General features: G+C 45.3%; 9 non-coding genes across 9 annotated transcripts; all 9 read right to left on the bottom strand.

Moving 5' to 3' along the window:
- Positions 1 to 914: 914 nt before the first annotated feature.
- Positions 915 to 1,105, bottom strand: LOC141216631 (U2 spliceosomal RNA). Its single transcript, XR_012285656.1, has one exon. It is a non-coding gene; the product is annotated as a U2 spliceosomal RNA (small nuclear RNA).
- Positions 1,106 to 2,226: 1,121 nt separating this feature from the next.
- Positions 2,227 to 2,417, bottom strand: LOC141216362 (U2 spliceosomal RNA). Its single transcript, XR_012285398.1, has one exon. It is a non-coding gene; the product is annotated as a U2 spliceosomal RNA (small nuclear RNA).
- Positions 2,418 to 3,539: 1,122 nt separating this feature from the next.
- On the bottom strand, positions 3,540 to 3,730 carry LOC141217004 (U2 spliceosomal RNA). The gene has a single exon (XR_012285882.1). It is a non-coding gene; the product is annotated as a U2 spliceosomal RNA (small nuclear RNA).
- A 1,117-nt stretch (positions 3,731 to 4,847) lies between these two features.
- LOC141216270 (U2 spliceosomal RNA) lies at positions 4,848 to 5,038 on the bottom strand. Its single transcript, XR_012285310.1, has one exon. It is a non-coding gene; the product is annotated as a U2 spliceosomal RNA (small nuclear RNA).
- A 1,120-nt stretch (positions 5,039 to 6,158) lies between these two features.
- On the bottom strand, positions 6,159 to 6,349 carry LOC141217003 (U2 spliceosomal RNA). Its single transcript, XR_012285881.1, has one exon. It is a non-coding gene; the product is annotated as a U2 spliceosomal RNA (small nuclear RNA).
- A 1,124-nt stretch (positions 6,350 to 7,473) lies between these two features.
- LOC141217002 (U2 spliceosomal RNA) lies at positions 7,474 to 7,664 on the bottom strand. The gene has a single exon (XR_012285880.1). It is a non-coding gene; the product is annotated as a U2 spliceosomal RNA (small nuclear RNA).
- A 1,123-nt stretch (positions 7,665 to 8,787) lies between these two features.
- LOC141217001 (U2 spliceosomal RNA) lies at positions 8,788 to 8,978 on the bottom strand. The gene has a single exon (XR_012285879.1). It is a non-coding gene; the product is annotated as a U2 spliceosomal RNA (small nuclear RNA).
- Positions 8,979 to 10,098: 1,120 nt separating this feature from the next.
- Positions 10,099 to 10,289, bottom strand: LOC141217000 (U2 spliceosomal RNA). The gene has a single exon (XR_012285878.1). It is a non-coding gene; the product is annotated as a U2 spliceosomal RNA (small nuclear RNA).
- Positions 10,290 to 11,410: 1,121 nt separating this feature from the next.
- Positions 11,411 to 11,601, bottom strand: LOC141216999 (U2 spliceosomal RNA). Its single transcript, XR_012285877.1, has one exon. It is a non-coding gene; the product is annotated as a U2 spliceosomal RNA (small nuclear RNA).
- Between the last annotated feature and the right edge of the window lie 774 nt (positions 11,602 to 12,375).

Raw genomic sequence — 12,375 nt, 5'->3', positions numbered from 1 at the left:
GGCTGTTCCCACCCGCCTCAACACCGTTGGAAGGGAGGAGAACCAATTAAGGCGGGGGGGGGGGTGGAACGAGCAGCTGTCTACCCTTAGCAGGAGGGTTGCTGATTAATTACCTCTCCTGCTGCTGCTGCTGCTGGCTGTCCAGCAGCAGACTGAAGGTGGCTGCTGCTGTGCGCAGGTATATAAAGGCTCAGAGCCTATTATGACACGCGCAGCCAGCGTTCCATTGCCACATTCTGTCTACTGCAGGCGGGATACCTGGATGGCTGAATGTCACTGAGAAGCTCACAGAGACCGCCATAAGCAACAGTTTAAAAGAATGCCACAGACTAATCAACCAAACTTTTTGGGTTGGTTTCTCTTTTATAGTCTGCAGGCATTAAATGAAAGAAGTCAGTGTTCCAGCAGAGGGAGACAACGTTTCAGAAAAGGCATTGTAGCAAACCAAAAAAGAAATTTTAAGCGCAGCAGAGTAACCAGCTCACATACCTGTTAGCTCAGGTGAGTTTAAAAGGCTGCTGTTGATAACAAGGGCATTTGCTAAATAGATGGTGTGTGTGCAACAATATACTGAAAGGTCAATTATATTGTGCAGCTTATCTCACCACCTGTAGTTATTTAGGTGAAAGCTCCAAAATGCTTGCCTAATATGTCTGTTTATCCAAAAGGAAGTATAGAGGGAGAGCTAGATAGATAGCATTGCATTACATTACATTACATGGCAATGCAATGCACAGTTGCTGAAGTTGAACCAAAATGAGCTTGTCATCTGGCTTCTGCAACTTTTAACATGAAAAATCCAATGAGGAGAAGAAAAGCAAAGCCAAAGAGTCCATCCCAAAATCCGACAAACAAGCAAAATGAACAAAAAGCATTGAATTCAATTCTTTCTGATTTTAGAAACTGCATTAAAGAAGGGGTGCACGGGTCCTGGAGATACTACAATACCAGGTCAATGCGTGGAGTGGACAGAGCAAGCTCTTTTTCCATCTCCCTGTTCTAAAAATCCATTTAATATATGGTCCCCAGATAGGGGACGTATCAGATATTAAACTGATAAGAACAGATACTACACTTGATCTTAGCCAAAAGGCCGAGAAGCGATAACCAGAATTGGTTTCCGACTACGGTGCCACCCAAGGATTCTGAAAAGTCCATTTGTGGAGATGGCCACCTGGACTCCCGTTAAGAAGACATGCTGTCAACCTCTAGATCCCTCACATGCCTGCACTTTTCGGCTTGCTGCTGCTGCAATCCACGCGTTTTAGATCTGCATAACTCCACCTCTTTTAGCACAGTACCCTCAACCCCCGGCTGTTCCCACCCGCCTCAACACCGTTGGAAGGGAGGAGAACCAATTAAGGCGGGGGGGGGAGTGGAACGAGCAGCTGTCTACCCTTAGCAGGAGGGTTGCTGATTAATTACCTCTCCTGCTGCTGCTGCTGCTGGCTGTCCAGCAGCAGACTGAAGGTGGCTGCTGCTGTGCGCAGGTATATAAAGGCTCAGAGCCTATTATGACACGCGCAGCCAGCGTTCCATTGCCACATTCCGTCTACTGCAGGCGGGATACCTGGATGGCTGAATGTCACTGAGAAGCTCACAGAGACCGCCATAAGCAACAGTTTAAAAGAATGCCACAGACTAATCAACCAAACTTTTTGGGTTGGTTTCTCTTTTATAGTCTGCAGGCATTAAATGAAAGAAGTCAGTGTTCCAGCAGAGGGAGACAACGTTTCAGAAAAGGCATTGTAGCAAACCAAAAAAGAAATTTTAAGCGCAGCAGAGTAACCAGCTCACATACCTGTTAGCTGAGGTGAGTTTAAAAGGCTGCTGTTGATAACAAGGGCATTTGCTAAATAGATGGTGTGTGTGCAACAATATACTGAAAGGTCAATTATATTGTGCAGCTTATCTCACCACCTGTAGTTATTTAGGTGAAAGCTCCAAAATGCTTGCCTAATATGTCTGTTTATCCAAAAGGAAGTATAGAGGGAGAGCTAGATAGATAGCATTGCATTACATTACATTACATGGCAATGCAATGCACAGTTGCTGAAGTTGAACCAAAATGAGCTTGTCATCTGGCTTCTGCAACTTTTAACATGAAAAATCCAATGAGGAGAAGAAAAGCAAAGCCAAAGAGTAAATCCCAAAATCCGACAAACAAGCAAAATGAACAAAAAGCATTGAATTCAATTCTTTCTGATTTTAGAAACTGCATTAAAGAAGGGGTGCACCGGTCCTGGAGATACTGCAATACCAGGTCAATGCGTGGAGTGGACAGAGCAAGCTCTTTTTCCATCTCCCTGTTCTAAAAATCCATTTAATATATGGTCCCCAGATAGGGGACGTATCAGATATTAAACTGATAAGAACAGATACTACACTTGATCTTAGCCAAAAGGCTGAGAAGCGATAACCAGAATTGGTTTCCGACTACGGTGCCACCCAAGGATTCTGAAAAGTCCATTTGTGGAGATGGCAACCTGGACTCCCGTTAAGAAGACATGCTGTCAACCTCTAGATCCCTCACATGCCTGCACTTTTCGGCTTGCTGCTGCTGCAATCCACGCGTTTTAGATCTGCATAACTCCACCTCTTTTAGCACAGTACCCTTAACCCCCGGCTGTTCCCACCCGCCTCAACACCGTTGGAAGGGAGGAGAACCAATTAAGGCGGGGGGGGGGGGTGGAACGAGCAGCTGTCTACCCTTAGCAGGAGGGTTGCTGATTAATTACCTCTCCTGCTGCTGCTGCTGCTGGCTGTCCAGCAGCAGACTGAAGGTGGCTGCTGCTGTGCGCAGGTATATAAAGGCTCAGAGCCTATTATGACACGCGCAGCCAGCGTTCCAATGCCACATTCCGTCTACTGCAGGCGGGATACCTGGATGGCTGAATGTCACTGAGAAGCTCACAGAGACCGCCATAAGCAACAGTTTAAAAGAATGCCACAGACTAATCAACCAAACTTTTTGGGTTGGTTTCTCTTTTATAGTCTGCAGGCATTAAATGAAAGAAGTCAGTGTTCCAGCAGAGGGAGACAACGTTTCAGAAAAGGCATTGTAGCAAACCAAAAAAGAAATTTTAAGTGCAGCAGAGTAACCAGCTCACATACCTGTTAGCTCAGGTGAGTTTAAAAGGCTGCTGTTGATAACAAGGGCATTTGCTAAATTGATGGTGTGTGTGCAACAATATACTGAAAGGTCAATTATATTGTGCAGCTTATCTCACCACCTGTAGTTATTTAGGTGAAAGCTCCAAAATGCTTGCCTAATATGTCTGTTTACCCAAAAGGAAGTATAGAGGGAGAGCTAGATAGATAGCATTGCATTACATTACATTACATGGCAATGCAATGCACAGTTGCTGAAGTTGAACCAAAATGAGCTTTTCATCTGGCTTCTGCAACTTTTAACATGAAAAATCCAATGAGGAGAAGAAAAGCAAAGCCAAAGAGTCCATCCCAAAATCCGACAAACAAGCAAAATGAACAAAAAGCATTGAATTCAATTCTTTCTGATTTTAGAAACTGCATTAAAGAAGGGGTGCACCGGTCCTGGAGATACTGCAATACCAGGTCAATGCGTGGAGTGGACAGAGCAAGCTCTTTTTCCATCTCCCTGTTCTAAAAATCCATTTAATATATGGTCCCCAGATAGGGGACGTATCAGATATTAAACTGATAAGAACAGATACTACACTTGATCTTAGCCAAAAGGCCGAGAAGCGATAACCAGAATTGGTTTCCGACTACGGTGCCACCCAAGGATTCTGAAAAGTCCATTTGTGGAGATGGCCACCTGGACTCCCGTTAAGAAGACATGCTGTCAACCTCTAGATCCCTCACATGCCTGCACTTTTCGGCTTGCTGCTGCTGCAATCCACGCGTTTTAGATCTGCATAACTCCACCTCTTTTAGCACAGTACCCTCAACCCCCGGCTGTTCCCACCCGCCTCAACACCGTTGGAAGGGAGGAGAACCAATTAAGGCGGGGGGGGGGGTGGAACGAGCAGCTGTCTACCCTTAGCAGGAGGGTTGCTGATTAATTACCTCTCCTGCTGCTGCTGCTGGCTGTCCAGCAGCAGACTGAAGGTGGCTGCTGCTGTGCGCAGGTATATAAAGGCTCAGAGCCTATTATGACACGCGCAGCCAGCGTTCCATTGCCACATTCCGTCTACTGCAGGCGGGATACCTGGATGGCTGAATGTCACTGAGAAGCTCACAGAGACCGCCATAAGCAACAGTTTAAAAGAATGCCACAGACTAATCAACCAAACTTTTTGGTTGGTTTCTCTTTTATAGTCTGCAGGCATTAAATGAAAGAATTCAGTGTTCCAGCAGAGGGAGACAACGTTTCAGAAAAGGCATTGTAGCAAACCAAAAAAGAAATTTTAAGCGCAGCAGAGTAACCAGCTCACATACCTGTTAGCTCAGGTGAGTTTAAAAGGCTGCTGTTGATAACAAGGGCATTTGCTAAATAGATGGTGTGTGTGCAACAATATACTGAAAGGTCAATTATATTGTGCAGCTTATCTCACCACCTGTAGTTATTTAGGTGAAAGCTCCAAAATGCTTGCCTAATATGTCTGTTTATCCAAAAGGAAGTATAGAGGGAGAGCTAGATAGATAGCATTGCATTACATTACATTACATGGCAATGCAATGCACAGTTGCTGAAGTTGAACCAAAATGAGCTTGTCATCTGGCTTCTGCAACTTTTAACATGAAAAATCCAATGAGGAGAAGAAAAGCAAAGCCAAAGAGTCCATCCCAAAATCCGACAAACAAGCAAAATGAACAAAAAGCATTGAATTCAATTCTTTCTGATTTTAGAAACTGCATTAAAGAAGGGGTGCACCGGTCCTGGAAATACTGCAATACCAGGTCAATGCGTGGAGTGGACAGAGCAAGCTCTTTTTCCATCTCCCTGTTCTAAAAATCCATTTAATATATGGTCCCCAGATAGGGGACGTATCAGATATTAAACTGATAAGAACAGATACTACACTTGATCTTAGCCAAAAGGCCGAGAAGCGATAACCAGAATTGGTTTCCGACTACGGTGCCACCCAAGGATTCTGAAAAGTCCATTTGTGGAGATGGCCACCTGGACTCCCGTTAAGAAGACATGCTGTCAACCTCTAGATCCCTCACATGCCTGCACTTTTCGGCTTGCTGCTGCTGCAATCCACGCGTTTTAGATCTGCATAACTCCACCTCTTTTAGCACAGTACCCTCAACCCCCGGCTGTTCCCACCCGCCTCAACACCGTTGGAAGGGAGGAGAACCAATTAAGGCGGGGGGGGGGTGGAACGAGCAGCTGTCTACCCTTAGCAGGAGGGTTGCTGATTAATTACCTCTCCTGCTGCTGCTGCTGCTGGCTGTCCAGCAGCAGACTGAAGGTGGCTGCTGCTGTGCGCAGGTATATAAAGGCTCAGAGCCTATTATGACACGCGCAGCCAGCGTTCCATTGCCACATTCCGTCTACTGCAGGCGGGATACCTGGATGGCTGAATGTCACTGAGAAGCTCACAGAGACCGCCATAAGCAACAGTTTAAAAGAATGCCACAGACTAATCAACCAAACTTTTTGGGTTGGTTTCTCTTTTATAGTCTGCAGGCATTAAATGAAAGAAGTCAGTGTTCCAGCAGAGGGAGACAACGTTTCAGAAAAGGCATTGTAGCAAACCAAAAAAGAAATTTTAAGCGCAGCAGAGTAACCAGCTCACATACCTGTTAGCTCAGGTGAGTTTAAAAGGCTGCTGTTGATAACAAGGGCATTTGCTAAATAGATGGTGTGTGTGCAACAATATACTGAAAGGTCAATTATATTGTGCAGCTTATCTCACCACCTGTAGTTATTTAGGTGAAAGCTCCAAAATGCTTGCCTAATATGTCTGTTTATCCAAAAGGAAGTATAGAGGGAGAGCTAGATAGATAGCACTGCATTACATTACTTTACATGGCAATGCAATGCACAGTTGCTGAAGTTGAACCAAAATGAGCTTGTCATCTGGCTTCTGCAACTTTTAACATGAAAAATCCAATGAGGAGAAGAAAAGCAAAGCCAAAGAGTCCATCCCAAAATCCGACAAACAAGCAAAATGAACAAAAAGCATTGAATTCAATTCTTTCTGATTTTAGAAACTGCATTAAAGAAGGGGTGCACCGGTCCTGGAGATACTGCAATACCAGGTCAATGCGTGGAGTGGACAGAGCAAGCTCTTTTTCCATCTCCCTGTTCTAAAAATCCATTTAATATATGGTCCCCAGATAGGGGACGTATCAGATATTAAACTGATAAGAACAGATACTACACTTGATCTTAGCCAAAAGGCCGAGAAGCGATAACCAGAATTGGTTTCCGACTACGGTGCCACCCAAGGATTCTGAAAAGTCCATTTGTGGAGATGGCCACCTGGACTCCCGTTAAGAAGACATGCTGTCAACCTCTAGATCCCTCACATGCCTGCACTTTTCGGCTTGCTGCTGCTGCAATCCACGCGTTTTAGATCTGCATAACTCCACCTCTTTTAGCACAGTACCCTCAACCCCCGGCTGTTCCCACCCGCCTCAACACCGTTGGAAGGGAGGAGAACCAATTAAGGCGGGGGGGGGGGTGGAACGAGCAGCTGTCTACCCTTAGCAGGAGGGTTGCTGATTAATTACCTCTCCTGCTGCTGCTGCTGCTGCTGGCTGTCCAGCAGCAGACTGAAGGTGGCTGCTGCTGTGCGCAGGTATATAAAGGCTCAGAGCCTATTATGACACGCGCAGCCAGCGTTCCATTGCCACATTCCGTCTACTGCAGGCGGGATACCTGGATGGCTGAATGTCACTGAGAAGCTCACAGAGACCGCCATAAGCAACAGTTTAAAAGAATGCCACAGACTAATCAACCAAACTTTTTGGGTTGGTTTCTCTTTTATAGTCTGCAGGCATTAAATGAAAGAAGTCAGTGTTCCAGCAGAGGGAGACAACGTTTCAGAAAAGGCATTGTAGCAAACCAAAAAAGAAATTTTAAGCGCAGCAGAGTAACCAGCTCACATACCTGTTAGCTCAGGTGAGTTTAAAAGGCTGCTGTTGATAACAAGGGCATTTGCTAAATAGATGGTGTGTGTGCAACAATATACTGAAAGGTCAATTATATTGTGCAGCTTATCTCACCACCTGTAGTTATTTAGGTGAAAGCTCCAAAATGCTTGCCTAATATGTCTGTTTATCCAAAAGGAAGTATAGAGGGAGAGCTAGATAGATAGCATTGCATTACATTACATTACATGGCAATGCAATGCACAGTTGCTGAAGTTGAACCAAAATGAGCTTGTCATCTGGCTTCTGCAACTTTTAACATGAAAAATCCAATGAGGAGAAGAAAAGCAAAGCCAAAGAGTCCATCCCAAAATCCGACAAACAAGCAAAATGAACAAAAAGCATTGAATTCAATTCTTTCTGATTTTAGAAACTGCATTAAAGAAGGGGTGCACCGGTCCTGGAGATACTGCAATACCAGGTCAATGCGTGGAGTGGACAGAGCAAGCTCTTTTTCCATCTCCCTGTTCTAAAAATCCATTTAATATATGGTCCCCAGATAGGGGACGTATCAGATATTAAACTGATAAGAACAGATACTACACTTGATCTTAGCCAAAAGGCCGAGAAGCGATAACCAGAATTGGTTTCCGACTACGGTGCCACCCAAGGATTCTGAAAAGTCCATTTGTGGAGATGGCCACCTGGACTCCCGTTAAGAAGACATGCTGTCAACCTCTAGATCCCTCACATGCCTGCACTTTTCGGCTTGCTGCTGCTGCAATCCACGCGTTTTAGATCTGCATAACTCCACCTCTTTTAGCACAGTACCCTCAACCCCCGGCTGTTCCCACCCGCCTCAACACCGTTGGAAGGGAGGAGAACCAATTAAGGCGGGGGGGGGGGGGTGGAACGAGCAGCTGTCTACCCTTAGCAGGAGGGTTGCTGATTAATTACCTCTCCTGCTGCTGCTGCTGCTGGCTGTCCAGCAGCAGACTGAAGGTGGCTGCTGCTGTGCGCAGGTATATAAAGGCTCAGAGCCTATTATGACACGCGCAGCCAGCGTTCCATTGCCACATTCCGTCTACTGCAGGCGGGATACCTGGATGGCTGAATGTCACTGAGAAGCTCACAGAGACCGCCATAAGCAACAGTTTAAAAGAATGCCACAGACTAATCAACCAAACTTTTTGGGTTGGTTTCTCTTTTATAGTCTGCAGGCATTAAATGAAAGAAGTCAGTGTTCCAGCAGAGGGAGACAACGTTTCAGAAAAGGCATTGTAGCAAACCAAAAAAGAAATTTTAAGCGCAGCAGAGTAACCAGCTCACATACCTGTTAGATCAGGTGAGTTTAAAAGGCTGCTGTTGATAACAAGGGCATTTGCTAAATAGATGGTGTGTGTGCAACAATATACTGAAAGGTCAATTATATTGTGCAGCTTATCTCACCACCTGTAGTTATTTAGGTGAAAGCTCCAAAATGCTTGCCTAATATGTCTGTTTATCCAAAAGGAAGTATAGAGGGAGAGCTAGATAGATAGCATTGCATTACATTACATTACATGGCAATGCAATGCACAGTTGCTGAAGTTGAACCAAAATGAGCTTGTCATCTGGCTTCTGCAACTTTTAACATGAAAAATCCAATGAGGAGAAGAAAAGCAAAGCCAAAGAGTCCATCCCAAAATCCGACAAACAAGCAAAATGAACAAAAAGCATTGAATTCAATTCTTTCTGATTTTAGAAACTGCATTAAAGAAGGGGTGCACCGGTCCTGGAGATACTGCAATACCAGGTCAATGCGTGGAGTGGACAGAGCAAGCTCTTTTTCCATCTCCCTGTTCTAAAAATCCATTTAATATATGGTCCCCAGATAGGGGACGTATCAGATATTAAACTGATAAGAACAGATACTACACTTGATCTTAGCCAAAAGGCCGAGAAGCGATAACCAGAATTGGTTTCCGACTACGGTGCCACCCAAGGATTCTGAAAAGTCCATTTGTGGAGATGGCCACCTGGACTCCCGTTAAGAAGACATGCTGTCAACCTCTAGATCCCTCACATACCTGCACTTTTCGGCTTGCTGCTGCTGCAATCCACGCGTTTTAGATCTGCATAACTCCACCTCTTTTAGCACAGTACCCTCAACCCCCGGCTGTTCCCACCCGCCTCAACACCGTTGGAAGGGAGGAGAACCAATTAAGGCGGGGGGGGGGTGGAACGAGCAGCTGTCTACCCTTAGCAGGAGGGTTGCTGATTAATTACCTCTCCTGCTGCTGCTGCTGCTGGCTGTCCAGCAGCAGACTGAAGGTGGCTGCTGCTGTGCGCAGGTATATAAAGGCTCAGAGCCTATTATGACACGCGCAGCCAGCGTTCCATTGCCACATTCCGTCTACTGCAGGCGGGATACCTGGATGGCTGAATGTCACTGAGAAGCTCACAGAGACCGCCATAAGCAACAGTTTAAAAGAATGCCACAGACTAATCAACCAAACTTTTTGGGTTGGTTTCTCTTTTATAGTCTGCAGGCATTAAATGAAAGAAGTCAGTGTTCCAGCAGAGGGAGACAACGTTTCAGAAAAGGCATTGTAGCAAACCAAAAAAGAAATTTTAAGCGCAGCAGAGTAACCAGCTCACATACCTGTTAGCTCAGGTGAGTTTAAAAGGCTGCTGTTGATAACAAGGGCATTTGCTAAATAGATGGTGTGTGTGCAACAATATACTGAAAGGTCAATTATATTGTGCAGCTTATCTCACCACCTGTAGTTATTTAGGTGAAAGCTCCAAAATGCTTGCCTAATATGTCTGTTTATCCAAAAGGAAGTATAGAGGGAGAGCTAGATAGATAGCATTGCATTACATTACATTACATGGCAATGCAATGCACAGTTGCTGAAGTTGAACCGAAATGAGCTTGTCATCTGGCTTCTGCAACTTTTAACATGAAAAATCCAATGAGGAGAAGAAAAGCAAAGCCAAAGAGTCCATCCCAAAATCCGACAAACAAGCAAAATGAACAAAAAGCATTGAATTCAATTCTTTCTGATTTTAGAAACTGCATTAAAGAAGGGGTGCACCGGTCCTGGAGATACTGCAATACCAGGTCAATGCGTGGAGTGGACAGAGCAAGCTCTTTTTCCATCTCCCTGTTCTAAAAATCCATTTAATATATGGTCCCCAGATAGGGGACGTATCAGATATTAAACTGATAAGAACAGATACTACACTTGATCTTAGCCAAAAGGCCGAGAAGCGATAACCAGAATTGGTTTCCGACTACGGTGCCACCCAAGGATTCTGAAAAGTCCATTTGTGGAGATGGCCACCTGGACTCCCGTTAAGAAGACATGCTGTCAACCTCTAGATCCCTCACATGCCTGCACTTTTCGGCTTGCTGCTGCTGCAATCCACGCGTTTTAGATCTGCATAACTCCACCTCTTTTAGCACAGTACCCTCAACCCCCGGCTGTTCCCACCCGCCTCAACACCGTTGGAAGGGAGGAGAACCAATTAAGGCGGGGGGGGGGGTGGAACGAGCAGCTGTCTACCCTTAGCAGGAGGGTTGCTGATTAATTACCTCTCCTGCTGCTGCTGCTGCTGGCTGTCCAGCAGCAGACTGAAGGTGGCTGCTGCTGTGCGCAGGTATATAAAGGCTCAGAGCCTATTATGACACGCGCAGCCAGCGTTCCATTGCCACATTCCGTCTACTGCAGGCGGGATACCTGGATGGCTGAATGTCACTGAGAAGCTCACAGAGACCGCCATAAGCAACAGTTTAAAAGAATGCCACAGACTAATCAACCAAACTTTTTGGGTTGGTTTCTCTTTTATAGTCTGCAGGCATTAAATGAAAGAAGTCAGTGTTCCAGCAGAGGGAGACAACGTTTCAGAAAAGGCATTGTAGCAAACCAAAAAAGAAATTTTAAGCGCAGCAGAGTAACCAGCTCACATACCTGTTAGATCAGGTGAGTTTAAAAGGCTGCTGTTGATAACAAGGGCATTTGCTAAATAGATGGTGTGTGTGCAACAATATACTGAAAGGTCAATTATATTGTGCAGCTTATCTCACCACCTGTAGTTATTTAGGTGAAAGCTCCAAAATGCTTGCCTAATATGTCTGTTTATCCAAAAGGAAGTATAGAGGGAGAGCTAGATAGATAGCATTGCATTACATTACATTACATGGCAATGCAATGCACAGTTGCTGAAGTTGAACCAAAATGAGCTTGTCATCTGGCTTCTGCAACTTTTAACATGAAAAATCCAATGAGGAGAAGAAAAGCAAAGCCAAAGAGTCCATCCCAAAATCCGACAAACAAGCAAAATGAACAAAAAGCATTGAATTCAATTCTTTCTGATTTTAGAAACTGCATTAAAGAAGGGGTGCACCGGTCCTGGAGATACTGCAATACCAGGTCAATGCGTGGAGTGGACAGAGCAAGCTCTTTTTCCATCTCCCTGTTCTAAAAATCCATTTAATATATGGTCCCCAGATAGGGGACGTATCAGATATTAAACTGATAAGAACAGATACTACACTTGATCTTAGCCAAAAGGCCGAGAAGCGATAACCAGAATTGGTTTCCGACTACGGTGCCACCCAAGGATTCTGAAAAGTCCATTTGTGGAGATGGCCACCTGGACTCCCGTTAAGAAGACATGCTGTCAACCTCTAGATCCCTCACATACCTGCACTTTTCGGCTTTGTGCTGCTGCAATCCACGCGTTTTAGATCTGCATAACTCCACCTCTTTTAGCACAGTACCCTCAACCCCCGGCTGTTCCCACCCGCCTCAACACCGTTGGAAGGGAGGAGAACCAATTAAGGCGGGGGGGGGGTGGAACGAGCAGCTGTCTACCCTTAGCAGGAGGGTTGCTGATTAATTACCTCTCCTGCTGCTGCTGCTGCTGGCTGTCCAGCAGCAGACTGAAGGTGGCTGCTGCTGTGCGCAGGTGTATAAAGGCTCAGAGCCTATTATGACACGCGCAGCCAGCGTTCCATTGCCACATTCCGTCTACTGCAGGCGGGATACCTGGATGGCTGAATGTCACTGAGAAGCTCACAGAGACCGCCATAAGCAACAGTTTAAAAGAATGCCACAGACTAATCAACCAAACTTTTTGGGTTGGTTTCTCTTTTATAGTCTGCAGGCATTAAATGAAAGAAGTCAGTGTTCCAGCAGAGGGAGACAACGTTTCAGAAAAGGCATTGTAGCAAACCAAAAAAGAAATTTTAAGCGCAGCAGAGTAACCAGCTCACATACCTGTTAGCTCAGGTGAGTTTAAAAGGCTGCTGTTGATAACAAGGGCATTTGCTAAATAGATGGTGTGTGTGCAACAATA

The sequence above is a fragment of the Phyllobates terribilis genome, unplaced genomic scaffold (assembly GCF_046119375.1).
Source record: "Phyllobates terribilis strain yellow unplaced genomic scaffold, ASM4611937v1 Scaffold_236__1_contigs__length_3049075, whole genome shotgun sequence".
Lineage (NCBI taxonomy): Eukaryota > Metazoa > Chordata > Amphibia > Anura > Dendrobatidae > Phyllobates > Phyllobates terribilis.
This window is presented reverse-complemented; position numbering and strand designations above follow the sequence as displayed.